Raw genomic sequence first — 19,350 nt, 5'->3', positions numbered from 1 at the left:
TAGAGTAATACAAAATATGTCTTAGTCATCCCATTCTAGCATTGTAGTGGGTGCAATGGAAAATGTTTTTAGGCTTTGGAATGAAGCACAACTCCTGTTTTATTCCTCACTCCACCTCTTACCTGGGATAAATCCCCAACTTCTTTGTTCTTCAGTTTGCATGCCAGTAAAAATGGCAAAAACCCTGTAATACCTACCTGTTACGGTTGTTGTAAACTTTAAACAAAATGATGTATATGGATTGACTGGTAGAGTGGAGGGCACACCATCTCTTTTTCTGAGGTGGGGGTGGGGACACACACACACACACACACACACACACACCATTTCCCTTCAGCATTTGTAATGTGCTGCTGCACACCTAGTGTATTTGGAATGTATGGAACACACCAAAGATGTTTGAATGTCTTTGGGCAATTGATTTTAAGGCTGAAAAAGCTAGCAATGTTTGGAACCACATCAAGGAGTCCAGTCTATTTCCACTGCCTATCCACTGAATGACTAGTTAACAAAGGCCATGCCAGTGTGCATGTTGGATACAGGAGAAAACAAGTTCACGACTCGGGAAACCTGGCACATTTATTAAATCCCTGTCCAGCCATGCAAAGAGAGCTAGGACCTAAGTAGATGTCCAGTTGAGACCCAAATTGTGGGTGTGTATGTGTGTGAAAGGAAAACAAATGCAGATTATCTTTATGGCCACTACTCGCCCTCCAGGAAACTATCTGAAATGAGAGTGACCTGTCATAAGGACGACGTGTCAACACATATCCAACATCCTGAAATAGGAGGCATTAATATTGCCAGGGTATATTTTAAATTATTTTAGAAGAGGATGCATGAGAGGATCGTCATTCCCTTTCTGGCTATTTTATAAATCTCCATTATCTGATCTTTGCACGAATATATTCCTACAGCAAAACTTTACCACCAGGGAAATTTTCCCAGACATGGTCCTAACCTCCCTTCTTTCCTGCTCAGTTGCTTTGTCTCTTGTTTTCCCACAATTAAAAAACACACCAAAACAACTCCGTAAGATCATCTGCTTTGTACCTCCTCTGCTAGCCTTTCAGGGACAACACGGGGCCGTATTTGCCTTTGTTTTGCCAGCCTGGCCCATCTCCAAATGCATGGCAGATCCTCTACAAATCCAAAAATGAATACCCTGTGTCAGCATTTGCATTTCTCAAACTTCCTATCCCACGTTAGATGTTCCATGAAAAAATCGAGAGTCGGGTTTGAGGAAACTTGGTGCTAAAAAAGTTATTTAAAAAAAATACATGACTTCTCAGAACTTGAATATTCTGACACACATGTACTTCCCAAACATTTCTGACCGTTGAACTTCCTTTCACTTTTCTGGAGTTTAGCAGGGCAAAGTTTTCAAAACTCAGCTCTGATCCAAACAAAAGCAGTTCACACACTCAGCAGCAGTTCTTTAAAGCTTTCTAAACTAGTGTGTAATACCTTTCAACAAAACACCAAAAGATTCACAAGTACCAGATCTTCAACAATATTTAATACAGTGGAATACAAGCACAAGGAAACAATTTAGATTCCCCCTGCCTGGGAGTGCACTGTAATAGGATTTCATGTAGGCTGGATATGAATCTGACTAATGCTATTTTACCTAACATAAGCCAATACCAAGGGCAAAAGAAGGGGAATGTTTGGCACAATATTTTGTCAGACAATGGTGTCAGCATTGCAAATAGTAATTACAGTTCTAGACTTGTACTATATACTTTCCAAAGAGCTTTCACTCACCATCCTGGGAGGACGGTCTGAACTGATGGAGTGCACGTGAGAAAGGTGACTGAGTGAAACAGATCCTTGTAGGTGGATCTTCTTATATTAGGTTTCCTCCTGGCTCTTTTCTGTGTCACCTTAGTCTTCTGCCTTCCCTTTGTTTTCAACTTTTCTCCTCTTTCACTCTCATCCTCCTCAGAATCCTTCTCTCCTCCTCCTACTTTTCCCACCTTTTATTGTATCAGGGCTTTTATTGTTTAGTCGTTCAGTCATGTCCAATTCTTTTGTGACCCCATGGACTATAGCCCACAGACGACTCTGTCCATGGGATTCTCCAGGCAAGAATACTGGAGTGGGTGGCCATGCCCTCCTCCAGGGAATCTTCCCAACGCAGGGATAGAAGCTGTGTCTCCTGAATTGCAGGTGGATTCTTTACCACTGAGTCACCAGGGAAGCCCATCTGGCTGGTTCAGTTCAGTTCAGTTCAGTCGCTCAGTCATGTCCGACTCTTTGTGACCCCATGAATCGCAGCACACCAGGCCTCCCTGTCCATCACCAACTCCCGGAGTTTACTCAAACTCATGCCTATCGAGTCGGTGATGCCATCCAGCCATCTCATCCTCTGTCGTCTGCTTCTCCTCCTGCCCCCAATCTCTCCCAGCATCAGGGTCTTTTCCAATGAGTCAACTCTTCGCATGAGGTGGCCAAAGTACTGGAGTTTCAGCTTCAGCATCAGTCCTTCCAATGAACACCCAGGACTGATCTCCTTTAGGATGGACTGGTTGGATCTCCTTGCTGTCCAAGGGACTCTCAGGAGTCTTCTCCAACACCACAGTTCAAAAGCATCCATTTTTCGGCGCTCAGCTTTCTTCACATCTGGCTGGTAGATATCACTAAACCAGCATTTAGAATCTTAATTTCATTGAAGATTTAAAGATACATCACAATGCGACATAAGCACTGGCCAACCAGAGCTGAGGGTAACCAGAGGTTTGGAGTGAGATCTAGAAAGTATCCCACTCCCTGAATACTGAATCCGGGGTCTGGGATGTCCACAGGTAAGGGGCCAGGGATATAGGAGGGATGCTGGAGGGCCCTCAGGATAATAGCTATTTGTTGCTAGCTCAGGGGGCTTCCCATGTGGCGCTAGTGTTAAAGAACCAGCCTGCAAAAGTCAGAGACATTAAGAGACGTGGGCTTGATCCCAGGGTTGGGAAACTCCCCTAGAAGAGGGCATGGAAGCCCACTCCAGTATTCTTGCCTGGAGAATCCATGGACAAAGGAGCCAGGCGGGCTATAGTCCGTGGGGTCACAAAGAATCGGACACAACTGAACTGACTTAGCATGCATGCACACCACTGCTAGTTCAGAGCTGTATCAATGTTTAATAAACCTGGTCATACCAGCGCATACCAGATGCATGTCAATCCTATATCCAATCACTTTTTTCTGAGTGCCTACCACATGCCAGGCATTTTGTTAGACCTTGAAATTAGGGTCAGGAGCAAAATTTTTTATTCTAGTATCAGATTCCCTAAGAAAGTGATCAAGAGAGAAATTAAAATGAAGTTATGATTATTCCTATTTACCTAACAAAAACCATGCAATCTATAATTAGTTTGGGGGCAAAAACGGGAAATAAGGGAAAAGGAGGTTAAACTTGGGAGTGGAAGAATAACAAAATTATACTTAAGAGGACAAATAGCCATCCTGTGACATCATTTGAAGACATTGCTTCACTTTTGGAAACATCTTTGCTTAAAACCTTTACTTAACAATTTTTCATTGCTTATTCAATTTACATAACTGTGGAAATTGTGGATGAACATATTGCTGAACATGTCTTTAATTTAAAAAGAAAAACAGTAATACACTGGAGTGTCTATTGTTCTTAATTGGAGTATAAAAAATAATGAATTTGTTGTATCTTATTTGCTCTGAAGTTATAAAAATGTGGTTATTGCTTATATAAAACATAATACTTTAAAACTGTTTTTATCATCTGAAATATACATTGATACTTTATCTCACTATCTCTTGGGCTTATTTGAAGAAGAAAAACTAATCACAGAGCTCCTTCTTCTAGGCAGAGTTCAAGATCCACTCATTTGCAACCCTCACAATAAGCTTATAAAACTATAATCCTAATTTTAATGAGAAAACTGAGGCTCAACCAGGTTATGCAGGTTGACTAAGATGACACTGGGGAAAAGTAAGCATTCTAACTGATAAATCTCATAATTTTAAGAAACTACTGCTAAGTTCAAATTTTCTAACAAATTAATCATGTTGCCTTAAAGTCTGAGAAATCAATACTCAGTATCATCTTCTGTGTTAGTCGCTCAGTCGTGTCCAACTCTGCGACCCTATGGACTGTAGCCTGCTGGACTCCTCTGTCCATGAAATTCTCCAGGCAAAAATACTGGAGTGGATTGCCAGTTCCTGCAGTATCATCTTACATTATCACTGATTGAACAAATCACATAAGAATAAAGTTGAGATGCAATATACACATAAACAATTCACTGTATATTTATTATGTTACAAGACACTGTTCACCTGAATTGATTTTAGAGTTGAAATGAGTGCTAATATGTATGAAACAAATGTCAAAGCTTCTTAAAAATACAATCCATTATATACTGCATATCTAACATCAGAATAAACTTTCACTGTCTAATGTGAGTTCAAAGCAAGGGATTTCTGTGTGTTAATTTTATATCCTGCAACTTTACTATATTCGTTGATTACTAGGCCTTTTCATTCAAAACAATACATCCCCAGAAGAATGTATGTTTAGCCCCAAAACAAGATTCTATCTCATTTGTCTGCTTTTACTTTCTCTTAAGAACTAGTGCTACGTTCTTCCCTCATGGTCTAGTGACTAAGACTTTGTGCTATGTTGCCCTAAAGGTCTGGGAACGAGCATCAAGAATGAAAACAGAACTCAAAATCTGGTGCAATGGGTCAGGGGATCTGCAGCCTCTATTGGGCTGAGGTGCAGAGTCCACTCTGAGTCCAGCTTTTATTTCTAACTGCGCACTACAAAACTTTCTTTGATCCTTCTTTCCCAAGCCACTACATTGACATAGTCCAGATCTCCTTGTTTTTACCCCAGGCCATTCCCTTCTAGGATAGTCTCAGGAACAATCAGCAAGTTCGTAGGCGGTGTTCATACCTAATGCCGACCCGGTATCCCAAGGTCCATGCCCAGTCATACTCCCTTCTGGGTCTGGCCTTGGGGTCTGTAACAAGGCTATTATTCTAAGAAAAACATGAAAAATAATCATCAACACAGTTTCTTGATATATACTGTTTTTCCAGGTGCTATTTCTATGAAATTTCTCAAGGCTGTGAAAGTACATTATTAGAAATTCCCACTAGCTTGGGTTCAATCCCTCATCAGGGAATGAGATCTCACATGACAAATCAAGAGTTCAGATGCTGTAACTGAAGATCCCACATGCCCAAATGAAGAGTGAAGATAATGCATGATGCAACTAAGACCTAGCACAGCCAAATAAATAAATTAATATTTCTTTAAAATAATAATATAAAAAGCCCTAGGGCTAAACCTCTAACTGTGGATATGAGTATTTGCTCTTAGGTTTAAAACTGGACTGTCCTTGCGTGGCAGGTTTAGCCTCTGCTTTCAATAGGCTGTTTTTACACACTTTTCCCCATACAGATCACTTCAGTCACTTTTGACGAATTCCTTAAACAGAATGGGAAACTTGACATGAAACAGAATAAGAAATAAAAACAGAGTATAGAGGAAAAATAGAAAATAAAAATTTTTATGAGAAAAATACAAAGATGAAATTATGTGTATGTAGGTATGCGGGCATATTGTTTATATAACAAGCATACAGTTTTCACTGTGGTTTAAAAGGATAGATCTAAGAATATAAGGGGAGGGAATAATAGGGACAGCAAGACAATTGATATTTATAAAACAACAAAGGGTATGGGCTTGGTCTCTGAATTCCAGAATATATGAAACTTGAGTAAGGACAAAATTTAAAAAGGCCATTTGTGGATAAAATCAGTGTGATAATAACAATTATAATGTGTAAAAGTCATATTGTTGCTGTTTTAGTCACTAAGTCATGTCCCACTCTTTTGCAACCCCATGGACTATAGCCCGCCAGGCTCCTTTATCTATGGGGTTCTCCGGGCAAGAATACTGGAATTGGTTTCCATTTTCTTCTCTAGGGGATCTTCCTCACTCAGGCATCAAACCTGTGTCTTCTGCATTGGCAAGGGAATTCTTTATTGCTGAGCCACCAGTGAAGCTCTACTACAGTTTTCAAAGCTATAGAGTGATTTATAATTTATTGTCTTTTCAAGGGCTTCCCTCGTGACTCAGAAGGTAAAGCGTCTGCCTGCAATGTGGGAGATCTGGGCTTAATCCTGGGTTGTTCAAATGTTAAATGCCACAGAGGTGTCATTTTGACAACTGAATATTTTTGGTACTATGTGTGGCCATAAATGCTTGTTAATGAGTTCTAGTTAACAGAATGCTGAATAAATGAACTTTACTGAATATTAGGGTGAATCAGTTTTTATTCTAGTTTTTAAGTTGGGTAGAAAGGTATATTTCTTTATACATATGGTTGTAAACTAGTGAAAGTTTAAAAACTTCAGTAGATGTGGTCTGAAAAATGAGATGCAAAAGATATATAATTGAATTCATAAATTTGAACTGAGATATGATGGAACCTAGAGATATTCAGGGAAGAGTTCAAGTTTTAAGAAAAATAACAGGAACACCACCAGAGAGGTAAAGCACTGAACTGAAAGTATCCATTAGCTTGTGGTAGCAGTTATTTTCTTATTTTTAATCTCTTGCAATTGTCTATAAATACCCATCATGCCTCCAAAAGAATTTAAAGAGAAAATTGTATACATTTCTTCAAGGAATAATTTTTGGTTTGGCCTATAATGAAAATTTGTGAGAAGAAAGGAGGAATATTTTGAAATGAAATCCTCCTAACCAAAATAATTCTAATTTTCTCATTTTATTTAAATGCAGCTGAACAATAAAAAATTAAAAGTAATTGACACATAATGAATATTAGTGATTTTTGTGTTATTTTTAAAAGTATCTTAGAATTAATATGTTAAAGCCTTCGGAATATAAATTAAATCACTGACTTGATATTAGTTAACCAACTCAATATATTTTTCACTTGTTAAGATATTAATGTCTTTGGCATTTAGGAAAAGTATAGCTTGCTAATTGATACATCATTCTTTTTCTCTACTGGTATACAATTTCTGGTTTCCTAAGCTAAATGCCTTCTCAGAATTATGTTCTCATACTTCATCTTGTCATCTTATTTTAAATATAACCCTTTAAGACACACTTATGCTACAAGTTCAATGTTCAAGAGAGCTCTAATTTTACAGTCTTGGAAAACTGTAGATGGAATGGGCCCAAACTAACATCAACTTCTTATGAAAATGTGATTTCTGTATATGTATGGAAAAATATCATTTGCCCTATTTCTTCCTATATTTAAATCTTTTAGAGATTATCCTGGTTTCTAACATCTCTCATAATTTGGATATTTTTCCATTTTAATTTCTGTTGTTCAGGGGTAATTTTTATCAGATGTGATCAAAATGCCTCTCCATATTTGTACCAAATACATAATTTGTCTCCTGCTGTTATTTTTGGAAAAATAAATCTTTTGCTGATATGAAACGAGGGAATGAGAAGATTGCCCAGCTTTTCAATGACAAAATAAGAAAACAGAAGAAAACCCAAGTAGGGGACTGGGAAATGTGACTTAAAATCTGTTCAAATAGTATTGCATTTCACATACTGCTCTTCAATATTTATCTCTTTACCACCACCAATACTCAAGCCATCCCTCCTCCCAAAATCTTAAAGATAAATGTTTTCCTTCAGAAAATCAGAATTTAAAACTGCTGCCATCCATAGTGGCTGTACTAATTTGCATTCCCACCAACAGTGTAGGAGGGTTCCCTTTTCTCCACACCCTCTCCAGCATTTATTGCTTGTAGACTTTTGGATAGCAGCCATCCTGACTGGCGTATAATGGTACCTCATTGTGGTTTTGATTTGCATTTCTCTGATAATGAGTGATGTTGAGCATCTTTTCATGTGTTTTTGTGCCATCTGTATGTCTTCCTTGGAGAAATGTCTGTTTAGTTCTTTGGCCCATTTTTTGATTGGGTCATTTATTTTTCTGGAGTTGAGCTGGAGGAGTTGCTTGTATATTTTTGAGATTAATCCTTTGTCTGTTGCTTCGTTTGCTATTATTTTCTCCCAATCTGAGGGCTGTCTTTTCACCTTGCTTATAGTTTCCTTTGTTGTGCAAAAGCTTTTAAGTTTAATTAGGTCCCATTTGTTTATTTTTGCTTTTGTTTCTAAAATTCTGGGAGGTGGGTCATAGAGGATCCCGCTGTGATTTATGTCAGAGTGTTTTGCCTATGTTCTCCTCTAGGAGTTTTATAGTTTCTGGTCTTACATTTAGATCTTTAATCTATTTTGAGTTTATTTTTGTGTATGGTGTTAGAAAGTGTTCTAGTTTCATTCTTTTACAGGTGGTTGACCAGTTTTCCCAGCACCACTTGTTAAAGAGGTTGTATTTTTTCCATTGTATGTCCTTGCCTCCTTTGTCGAAGATAAGGTGACCATAGGTTCATGGATTTATCTCTGGCTTTCTATTCTGTTCCATTGATCTATATTTCTGTCTTTGTGCCAGTACCAAACTGTCTTGATGACTGTGGCTTTGTAGTATAGTCTGAAGTCAGGCAGGTTGATTCCTCCAGTTCCATTCTTCTTTCTCAAGGTTACTTTGGCTATTTGAGGTTTTTTGTATTTCCATACAAATTGTGAAATTATTTGTTCTAGTTCTGTGAAAAATACCGTTGGTAGCTTGATAGGGATTGCATTGAATCTATAGATTGCTTTGGGTAGTATAGCCATTTTGACAATATTGATTCGTCCAATCCATGAACATGGTATATTTCTCCATCTGTTTGTGTCCTCTTTGATTTCTTTCATCAGTGTTTTATAGTTTTCTATGTATAGGTCTTTTGTTTCTTTAGGTAGATATACTCCTAAGTATTTTACTCTTTTTGTTGCAATGGTGAATGGTATTGTTTCCTTAATTTCTCTTTCTGTTTTCTCATTGTTAGTGTATAGGAATGCAAGAGATTTCTGTGTGTTAATTTTATATCCTGCAACTTTACTGTATTCGTTGATTAGCTCAGAAAAAGAGACTCAGATGTACAGAACAGACTTGTGGACTCTGTGGGAGGAGGCGAGGGTGGGATGTTTCAAGAGAACAGCATCGAAACATGTATATTATCTAGGGTGAAACAGATCACCAGCCCAGGTTGGGTGCATGAGACAAGTGCTCGGACTTGGTGCACTGGGAAGACCCAGAGGAATAGGGCGGAGAGGGAGGTGGGAGGGGGGACCGGGATGGGGAATACATGTAAATCCATGGCTAATTCATTTCAATGTATGACAAAAACCACTGCAATGATGTAAAGTAATTAGCCTCCAACTAATAAAAATAAATGGAAAAAAAAAAAACTGCTGCCATCAACAGAAGATTCTAAGAAACATGAGAGGGGTCCCTGATCTGGACTAGAGGAGTGAAAATAAGGTAAAAGGCAAAGCAGAAGGAAAGAGGATGACACATCCTAGAAAGTAGAGTATTTTGGCCACCTGATGCGAAGAGCCGACTCATTAGAAAAGACCCTGATGCTGGAAAACTTTGAAGGAGAAGAAGGGGACAACAGAGGACAAGATGGTTGGATGGCATCACTGACTCAATGGACGTGAGTTAGACCAAGTTCCAGGAGATGGTGAAGGACAGAAGCCTGGCGTGCTGCAGTCCATGAGGTCACAAAGAGTCAACAGAATGGGGGAAGCTGGGAACAGGTGCACAAACGGTAGACCAAATGGAATCCTAGAGATGAGAACGTTCCATTAGTGCTTAGTTACTCACTGGCAACTTTGATATATATAAAGTATATTATATATATATATATATATGTATGTATATGTATATATATATAAAATGTGAATCTTGCCCTATACTAGAAACTGGCTAAGACTACAGAAATGTAATCAGGGATTCCCAACTTCACTTCTAGGTGGTGGGCACACTTAACCTAGGTAAATAATGGTTGACAGTGTTTTCTTTTATGTTAAAGATATAAGAGTTAGAGTTGTGTAGTGGAGAGACCAAAAAAGACTGGTGAAATTTGGGTTCAACTAGAATTCCACTTGGCTTTGTCCCCAGACATTTCCCTCTGTAACCAGTGACAATACTCATTTGCAATTTGGGCCTTGTCATCACAGACAAACACACAAAAAATGATTTCTTTGGAATAACTTAGATTTTAGAGGGCGATTTCAGAGAGAAAAATCAATGTAGCTTACAGCACAAGTAGATTGCTAGCTGTTACAAAATTCTCTTTGTAATTTCTTTTATAACTTTCTATTTTATTCACTGTAGACGGAAAAAATACAGAGAGAAATGCTTTGAATACAAAATATACCATGGTACAAAAACTATTTGCTGATGTATTTGGTTCACTCAATTATTTGGAATAGAATAAGGAAAAAATTGAACTAAGGAAGTCATAGAAATGATTTTATATAATCTTCTCATTTTACAGATAAGGAAATAAGGGCTTCCCTTATAGCTCAGTCAGTAAAGAATCTGCCTGCAGTGCAGGAGATCTGGGGTCAATCCCTGGGTTGGGAAGATCCCCTGCAGTAGGAAACAGCAACCCACTCCAGTATCCTTGCCTGGAAAATCTCATGGACAGAGGAGCCTGGTGGGCTGCAGTCCATGGGGTCACAAAGAGTTGGGCACGACTGAGCGACTAACATAACAACAACAAAGGGAAAAATTGAACTGAGAAAGTCATAGAAATGATTTTATTTAATCTTCTCATTTTTCAGATAAGGAAATAAAGTCTGATGAGACAAAATGAATTACCCATGGTCACAGAGCTAATAACTGGTAAGATCCCATGTCTCCAGGCTCTGCATTCTAATTTTTACAACACACTATTTTTTGTTGCAGCATTTTTATACTTAAAATGATACCATTTAGGCATTCAGTTCAGTTCAGTCACTAAGTCATGTCCAACTCTTTGCAACCCCATGGACTGCAACCAGGCCTCCCTGTCCATCACCAACTCCCGGAGTTTGCTCAAATTCATATCCACTGAGTCGGTGATTCCATCCAACCATCTCATTCTCTGTCATCCCCTTCTCCTCCTGCCTTCAGTCTTTCCCAGCATCAGGGTCTTTTCCAGTGAGTCAGTTCTTCACATGAGGTGGCCAAAGTATTGGAGCTTCAGCTTCAGCATCAGTCCTTCCAATGAATTTTCAGGACTGATTTGCTTTAGCATTGACTAGTTGGATTTTCTTGCAGTCCAAGGGACTCTCAAGAGTCTTCTCCAACATCACAGTTGAAGAGCATCTGTTCTTCCCTGCTCAGCTTTCTTTATGGTCCAGCTCTCACATCCATACATGACTGCTGGAAAAACCATAGCTTTGACTAGATGAACCTTTGCCAGCAAAGTAATGTCTCTGTTTTTTAATATGCTGTCTAGGTTTATCATAGCTTTTCTTCCAAGGAGCAAGTGTCTTTTAATTTCATGGCTGCAGTCACCATCTGCAGTGATTTTGGAGCCCAAGAAATCAAGTCTGTCACAGTTTCCATTGTTTCCCCATATATTTGCCATGAAGTGATGGGACCGGATGCCATGATCTTAGTTTTTTGAATGTTGAGTTTTAAACCAGCTTTTTCACACTTCTCTTTCACTTTCATCAAGTGGCTCTTCAGTTCCTCTTCACTTTCTGCCATAAGGGTGGTGTCATCTGCATATCTGAGGTTATTGATATTTCTCCCAGCAATCTTCATTCCAGCTTGTGCTTCATCCAGCCTGGCATTTCGCATGATCTACTCTGCATATAAGTTAAATTTCATATGCTGTACTCTGCATATAAGTTAAATAAGCAGGGTGACAATATACAGCCTTGACATACTCCTTTCCCAGTTTGGAAGCAGTCCATTGTTCCATGTCCTGTTCTAACTATTGCTTCTTGACCTGCATACAGATTTCTCAGGAGATAGGTAAGGTGGTGTGGTATTCCCATCTCTTTAAGAACTTTCCAGTTTGTTGTGATCCACACTATGCCAAAGGCTTTGACATAGTCAATAAAGCCAAAAGGAACAGACCAAGTACGTGGCTATCCAGAGATGGCATACAGGTAGTATTTTATGAGAAGCTGGCAGATCATGGAGGACTTCTCTGAGAACCAATAGATCCCAAGTTCTTTGGAGTAGAGATATTATGTTATTCATTTCTATATTCCCAGTGCCTACAACATATATCTTATTCAATGGCTTTCTTCTGCTGACACACAGTTAAGGAAGTAAGACAGTAAAAAGGTTCAAAGTGAGAAAATCTGAGTTGATGGGTGAATGACAAGACAAAGCTAGAAAATAGATAACAGTAAAGATATCTTTAATTTCAGAGGCATACTGGAACATTTAGAGACTAAAGTCATGACATCTGGGGCTTACTTTAAAAGAATTGAGCAAAGAGAAAATAAATGAAGGAAATATGGTAAAATAATAGCAATTATTAAGGTAAGGTGATTGGGATATGGGAGTTTATTATGATATTCTCTCTACTTTGTAGACTGCATTTTTATAATAAAGCTAAGATAAATATAATATTACATTTTCTCACTTCAATACTGTCACTGTTCCCCATTTTCATAGGAGAGAGAGCACCAGTTTGCAAATGTGAACCATCTGGGAGCCTAACTTTCTTTGCTGGGTCCACTTCTGTCCACTATCAGCAAGGAGTGTGAGGGTGATTCATCTGTTAAGGCAGATCACAAAATTTTTATGCTGAACTTCACCCAATAGGTGATGTTCAAATATGTGACAGTTTCCTCATACTTGGCCTCAGAAGCTTGCAGACACAACCTACCGCTGTAGGCCCTTTCTAGAAAAGGCACTATAATTGCATCTACTTCCAGATTGTTGTTAGGATCTAGAGGATAATTTGTAAATCACTCAGCACCTTGCTTGCAACAGGGTGAGCACCCAGAATGCGTTAAGTATTTTTAGCAGCAGTCAAACTTGAAAAAAGAAATGTATTCAACTTCATCAGGAATCTCCATACAGTGGTAGAGAAAAAATCACCAATTAGCATAACTCAGTTTTCTCACCTCAAAGGCACTGTGTGGGTCTTTTACTCTGAACAAATGGAAGTTGTTTTTCTTTCCATAACAACATTAATTCCTTTGATTAGAGAGTAAGAAGGCCATTGGATGATTTCTCAACTCTGACTAAGCAGATACAAAGGAGATGATAAAAGCTGGGTTTGTTGAGCAGGTCTTGCTCATTCCAGAATGATGACACAAGTTTGGGTTAAGGATAGTGAAGATACATAAAGCGGTTGTACTGACATTTCAACTCACTTCTTTAAGCCATGTTTATTAATGCCCTGATTTCTGGATACTCAGGCAACCACCCTCTCTCTCTGTGGAGGATGTTCATTTCAAGAGGTGTGCCTTTAAGTGAACTGAAAGGACCCGGAGCAGAATGCCTGTCTTTCCTACCCCCAGCCCCTCCTGTCCTCGGTGAATCTAAATGCAGGGCTTTCATCTTCTCATCTCTCAGCTTAGGTCTCCTTTTGTTTGGTGATGCCCTGTTAGGTGGCTTTGTGTTGGTTTCTCTGGGAGGCCTGCCAACCCCAGCCTCAGAAAAGGTTAGAAATGATTGAGATCAAACGCTTTGAGGCAGTGTTACATTTCCTTTTCTTCCCCAAGCTTGTCTTTGTTTAGTCCATGCCCTGTTTTGTCTTAAATCTTCTCTCCCTCATGTAGTGCCTCCACAGCCAAAGAGATTGTTAGGTCATAGAATCATACTCTCTGAATTGATCCTAAGAGCCATCAAATCCACCTGCCCAATATAGGAATCTCTTTCACAACTCTAACCCATGCTTATATTAAAATATGAATTGCACACACTTCATAAAAGGGGATTCATTACTACAAAGGGTGTTAATTTCATTTTTAACCTAATTTTGAGAAATTTCTCCATATCTTTTAAGAAATAGAGTTGCACAGAATGTCTATGTGATGAGTAGCTATCGTATTCCCTCTTATTTGTTTTTTCTTTATCAGATTAACCCCATTTTCTAAGCATTAAGGAGAAATTAAGTATACAAGTAGATGGTAGCCATAAAAATAGGCAGATACACTTCATGGAATTCATTCAACAAATGGCCCAAAGTATGGTTCAGAAACTATACTACATTCTGGGGATATGTACTGAATGTTTGCATACGCCCCAAATTCATATGTTGAAATTCTAACCTATCATTTTCTAAGCATTAAGGAGAAATTAAGTACACAAGTAGAGGATAGCCATAAAAATAGACGGATACACTTAATGGAATTCATTCAACAAATGGCCCAAAGTATTGTCACCCTGCTTATTTAACTTATATGCTGAGTGCATCATGAGAAACGCTAGGCTGGAGGAAGCACAAGCTGGAATCAAGATTGCCGGGAGAAATATCAACAACCTCAGATATGCATATGACACCACCCTTATGGCAGAAAGTAAAGAAGAACTAAAGAGCCTCTGATGAAAGTGAAAGAGGAGAGTGAAAAATGTGGCTTAAAGCTCAGCATTCAGAAAACTAAGATCATGGCATCCGGTCCCATCACTTCATGGCAAATAGATGGGGAAACAGTGGAAACAGTGTCAAGCTTTATTTTTCTGGGCTCCAAAATCATTGCAGACGTTGATTGCAGCAATGAAATTAAAAGACGCTTACTCCTTGGAAGGAAAGTTATGACAAACCTAGACAGCATATTAAAAAGCAGAGACATTACTTTGTCAACAAAGGTCCATCCAGTCAAGGCTATCGTTTTTCCAGTGGTCATGTATGGATGTGAGAGTTGGACTATAAAGAAAGCTGAGCACTGAAGAATTGATGCTTTTGAACTTTGGTGTTGGAGAAGACTCTTGAGAGTCCCTTGGACTGCAAGGAGATCCAACCAGTCTATCCTAAAGGAGATCAGTCCTGGGTGTTCATTGGAAGGATTGATGCTGAAGCTGAAACTTCAATACTTTCGCCACCTGATGCAAAGAGCTGACTCATTGGAAAAGACCCTGATGCTGGGAGGGATTGAGGGCAGGAGGAGAAGGGGATGAAAGAGGATGAGATGGTTGGATGGCATCACTGACTCAATGGACATGGGTTTGGGTGGACTCCAGGAGTTGGTGATGGACAGGGAGGCCTGGCGTGCTAAGGTTCATGGGGTCGCAATGAGTCATATACAACTGAGTGACTGAACTGAATGGTTCAGAAACTGTACTACATTCTGGGGATATATACTGAATGCATCCCCCCCAAATTCATATGCTGAAATGTTGACAGTATTAGGAAGGGGAATGTTTGGGAGATGATGTAATCATGACGTGGAGGAGCTCTCATGAATGAGATTAGTGCCCTTATTTAAAAAGTCCCCAGAGAGCTTCCTTGCTCTATCACAGGAGAACACAGGAAGAATACAAGCTATCCACCAGGAAGCGAATCCTCCCCAGATGCTGAATTTGCTAGTATCTTGATCTTGCACGGCTCAGCCTCCATAGCCCTAAGAAATACATGTCTGCTATTTATAAGCTTTTGCTCTGTGGTATTTTGTTATAGAAGTCTGAATGGACTAAGACACATAATAAGACTCATAGCAGTGTCCTCACAAAGTTTACCAACTAGCAAGAAATACAGACATTAAAAAGGTGATTAACCAAAGACAACCACAAGGTAAAAATGAAAGTGTATAACAGGAACACTTTTCGTAGGTAGGTGGTCAGGGAAATATCCCTGAGGAAAGAATATTTGATCTCAGACCTGAAAATATTTAGGAATTAGCCAGGCAAGAAGGTATGTGTGTGGAGGAGACAGAGGCAGGGAAGGGTGAAATAAGACATTCTAAGCTGGCTGGTTGGTACTTGGGTGGTTCTGAAGTGAGGAGGAATTGAATATATTAAAGGGAACATGAGAGATTAGAACTTTGTGAGCAAGGGAGGGAGTCTTACAAGGCTGAATATTATATGGTTTTGGACTTTATTATGAGAGTAATAAGAAATGAAGGGGGAATTTTAATTTGATAAGTCATAAGGTTTCCAGCAGACATTGTACCACTTCAGCCTGCCTGTCTTGGACAGACTCTAGTTATTCACCGTTCTGCTTCAGATGTGGTGCCAGGCACTAACCACATGTGCTATTCAGGGTCTGATGAGTTCAGACTGGGCTGGGCTGTAGCCTCCTCTGCCCTGGACATTGGACTAATGCATCCTAGATGGTGTTATTTGCTCAGATGGCCAATACGTCATGGCTTATTATATAAACCCTGTGGTCTAGTAAACCAATGCCTGGTTTGAGTTGAATTTTTGACCCTAGGTCAAACAGGAATGTCAAGGATTAAATTCATATTCTCTTTCTGCATCTTATTTAACCTGTATAATTTGAGTTATGCTGTCATTTTGATTTTTCTTCTCTCTTCCATAATACGTTTCTCATTATAAAAATAAATAGAAAATAAATATAGAAAAATATAGAAAATAAACTATAGAAAAACTATAGTACTATATTTACTATAGAAATATAGTAAAATATAGAAAACCATGGCAAAAAATAGAAATCATCAATAATTAAATAGAAATAGCTACTATTATCACTGCTATTTATACCTTTCTAGAAGTATCATTTTCTACACCTGAGATCATACTGTATTGTATTATAGCCTATTTTTTTCCATTATTATTAGGTCATAAGAATTTATTTTCCACTGTAGTTAAATGGCCTTCATATGTCCTTCTTGTTTAAGGATGTTTAAGCTTCCTGGTATTTTACTTTACAAAAGAATATTTTTATATTTAAATATTTGCTTGCATTTCAGAATATTTCCTCAGAGTAGAACCCTATCAACATATTTAAAACTTCCTTGATACATAATTACAAATTGCTTTACCAAGTCTGCTGACTAAATTTATACTTCTACCTGTACTGTATATTTTGAACAAACCATGCTAATTAAGGTCTTCCCTTGTGGCTCAGCTGGTAGAGAATCCACCTGCAATGCAGGAGACCTGGGTTCAATCCCTGGGTTGGAAAGATCCCTTGGAGAAGGGAAAGGCTACCCACTCCAGTATTCTGGCCTGGAGAATTCCATTGACTGTATAGTCCATGGGGTTGCAAGAGTCAGACAGGACTGAGTGAATTTCACTTTCATGCTAATTAATAGGAGAAAATTAAATTTCTTATTATTTTAATTTTCATTTGTAATTATTAATGACATTAATGATTTAAAATTTTGTCATAAGCCACTTGTATCTCCCTTTGTATAAGCTATGTCTTTTTCCTACGTATGCATAGTAATCTTACTAAGTTTCTTATACATTTGTGTAATCCCTTTTTATATAAGGACTTTAATCCTTAGTTTTCCATAGCTCTCATAAGTATTCATCTCAATCCATTTGGAAATTTTAATTTTGTGATATAAAAATATAGACAAATCTTTAAATACAGCCTTTTCTGTGTACATACTATTTGAGTGTTATTGTAGTAAAAAGGAAAAAACCACAGAGGTTTCCTTGCCTGATTTACTTTCTCTTTCAATTTGACGTGAGCCTCAGAAAAAAAAAAAAAAAGTAAAGTAAAAAACAAGCTTTCATGGGCTTAACCATAAATAAATCTTATATAAATCCTTTCAAATGCAGTTAGAAATAAGTCAGGAAGAATCTTATTCCTCTAATAAAACTAAAGACTTAAAAACATAATTGAGGGTATGAGTTGGGGCCTGCAAAGATTGTATTCCAAGACTTGCCTTAATATTTTATAGTGTGCATGTATTTCATTGAAGAGAGAAAAAATTAATAAGACTCACATAATTCTTTTCTGGTACATGGTAATTACTCAACCACCATCAAATAAATGGAGTTAACTTATTATTTGTTGTAACTTTTATTTAAATTCTAATCTTAACCTAGTTCTCCTTAGGAAGGACTTTGAGATCAAATCGTTCTGAACCTACTTTCTAATCTATAAAATGAGAATAAAAATGTAGATTAAACACCACAGCATATGTAAAATACTGAGCCTAGAGCCATCATCCAGGAGACGGTCTGTTAGAGCTACATGTCTCTACTTGGCCTCTCTCTCCTGTCTCAGGGTAGGAAAGGCTCTGTAGTTCTTGAGAAAGAACATGTGTGTATCTGAGTGCAGGCAGCCTACCCTGGCATAACCCCAATAGCATGTCAGGCTATCCAAGTGGAAAAATAAATGATAGCTGAATTTTGCATATTGAGAGTCAACTATGTATTGTGTGAGGCACTGGTCATACAGAGAATAATAGAACTCACTGCCTGCATTCACAAAGGAGTATTGGAACCTTTCGAGTAAACACTGAGAAATGCTGATCAAACTAATTTACCACTAGGTCTAGCTTTGCCTATTCTGCTGCTCCAATTTTAAATTTTCCTGGAAACATGGAATGATCACACTGACCGCCTGGGACTGGAGTATGGGGGAGATCAGCTCTGCACATGTACCATGTGATAATCCAGAAGAATTAAAGAAAATAACATATTTATTGAGTCAACTAAGTAAGGAGGCAGAGGTTGTTACAGCACCCCATGGTACCATCTAATGTCAGAAGAAGTGGTTTTCAAAAGTAAGTCACTTGCTCCCAGAGGAATTGCTGACTCTTCTTTCTTATACGGGGCATATTACTGACCACATAACTGTGGGATTTTCAAGTTTCTTGGACAACACTGCTTTTAATAGTAAGTAAAACAAATTTTTATAAATTTGTTTTAATGTTCTTATGATTTACATTTTTCTTGTACAATTTTTTAAAAAATTTTCAAGCTATGTATTCTTAAAGTTTTGCAAAACTGAGACATTTAATCTTACAGAAGAGATTAACCTTTTATCTATCTGGTTTGTTTTACTTAGTAGGATAGGAACATATGTATTATAACCTACAAAATATATAAGATACCAATTGCCAGCATAGAAGTCACTGAATCTTTTTTACAGACAGTTTTTTCTCTTAAACTAGAAGAAATCCTAATTTAAAGAATACTTGTAAAAGAAAAAGAGAACTGACTCTCATTTCTTTCAATTTGTGTGTACCTAATGTTTCTCCAGAATTCTTAAGTATTAATAAAACAAATTTTAGATGTGTTTTTGTTTATTGTTTCCTAAAGTAGATCTGACTCAGACACATTAAATAATTTCAAATGGAGGCTACTTTTTCCTAAGGCTTTTTATTCCTTTATTCCTCTTTATTCCTTAAGAAACCACCCACTTAAATATCAGGTGAGTCTTTGTGCTTCCAAATTATATTACCACTATTCAATTAAAAATGTGGTAAGTGGACTTTTGTTACCATCTTGGTAACACTCTCGGATTCTCCTCTCTTTGTACCTAGTTATTTACATGACTTTTCAGGGAGCTATTTGCACAGTCTAATGGGCAGTCCATCATCAGTTAAAG

The sequence above is a fragment of the Odocoileus virginianus genome, chromosome 18 (assembly GCF_023699985.2).
Source record: "Odocoileus virginianus isolate 20LAN1187 ecotype Illinois chromosome 18, Ovbor_1.2, whole genome shotgun sequence".
NCBI classification, from domain to species: domain Eukaryota; kingdom Metazoa; phylum Chordata; class Mammalia; order Artiodactyla; family Cervidae; genus Odocoileus; species Odocoileus virginianus.
Note: the sequence above shows the minus strand (reverse complement) of the source record.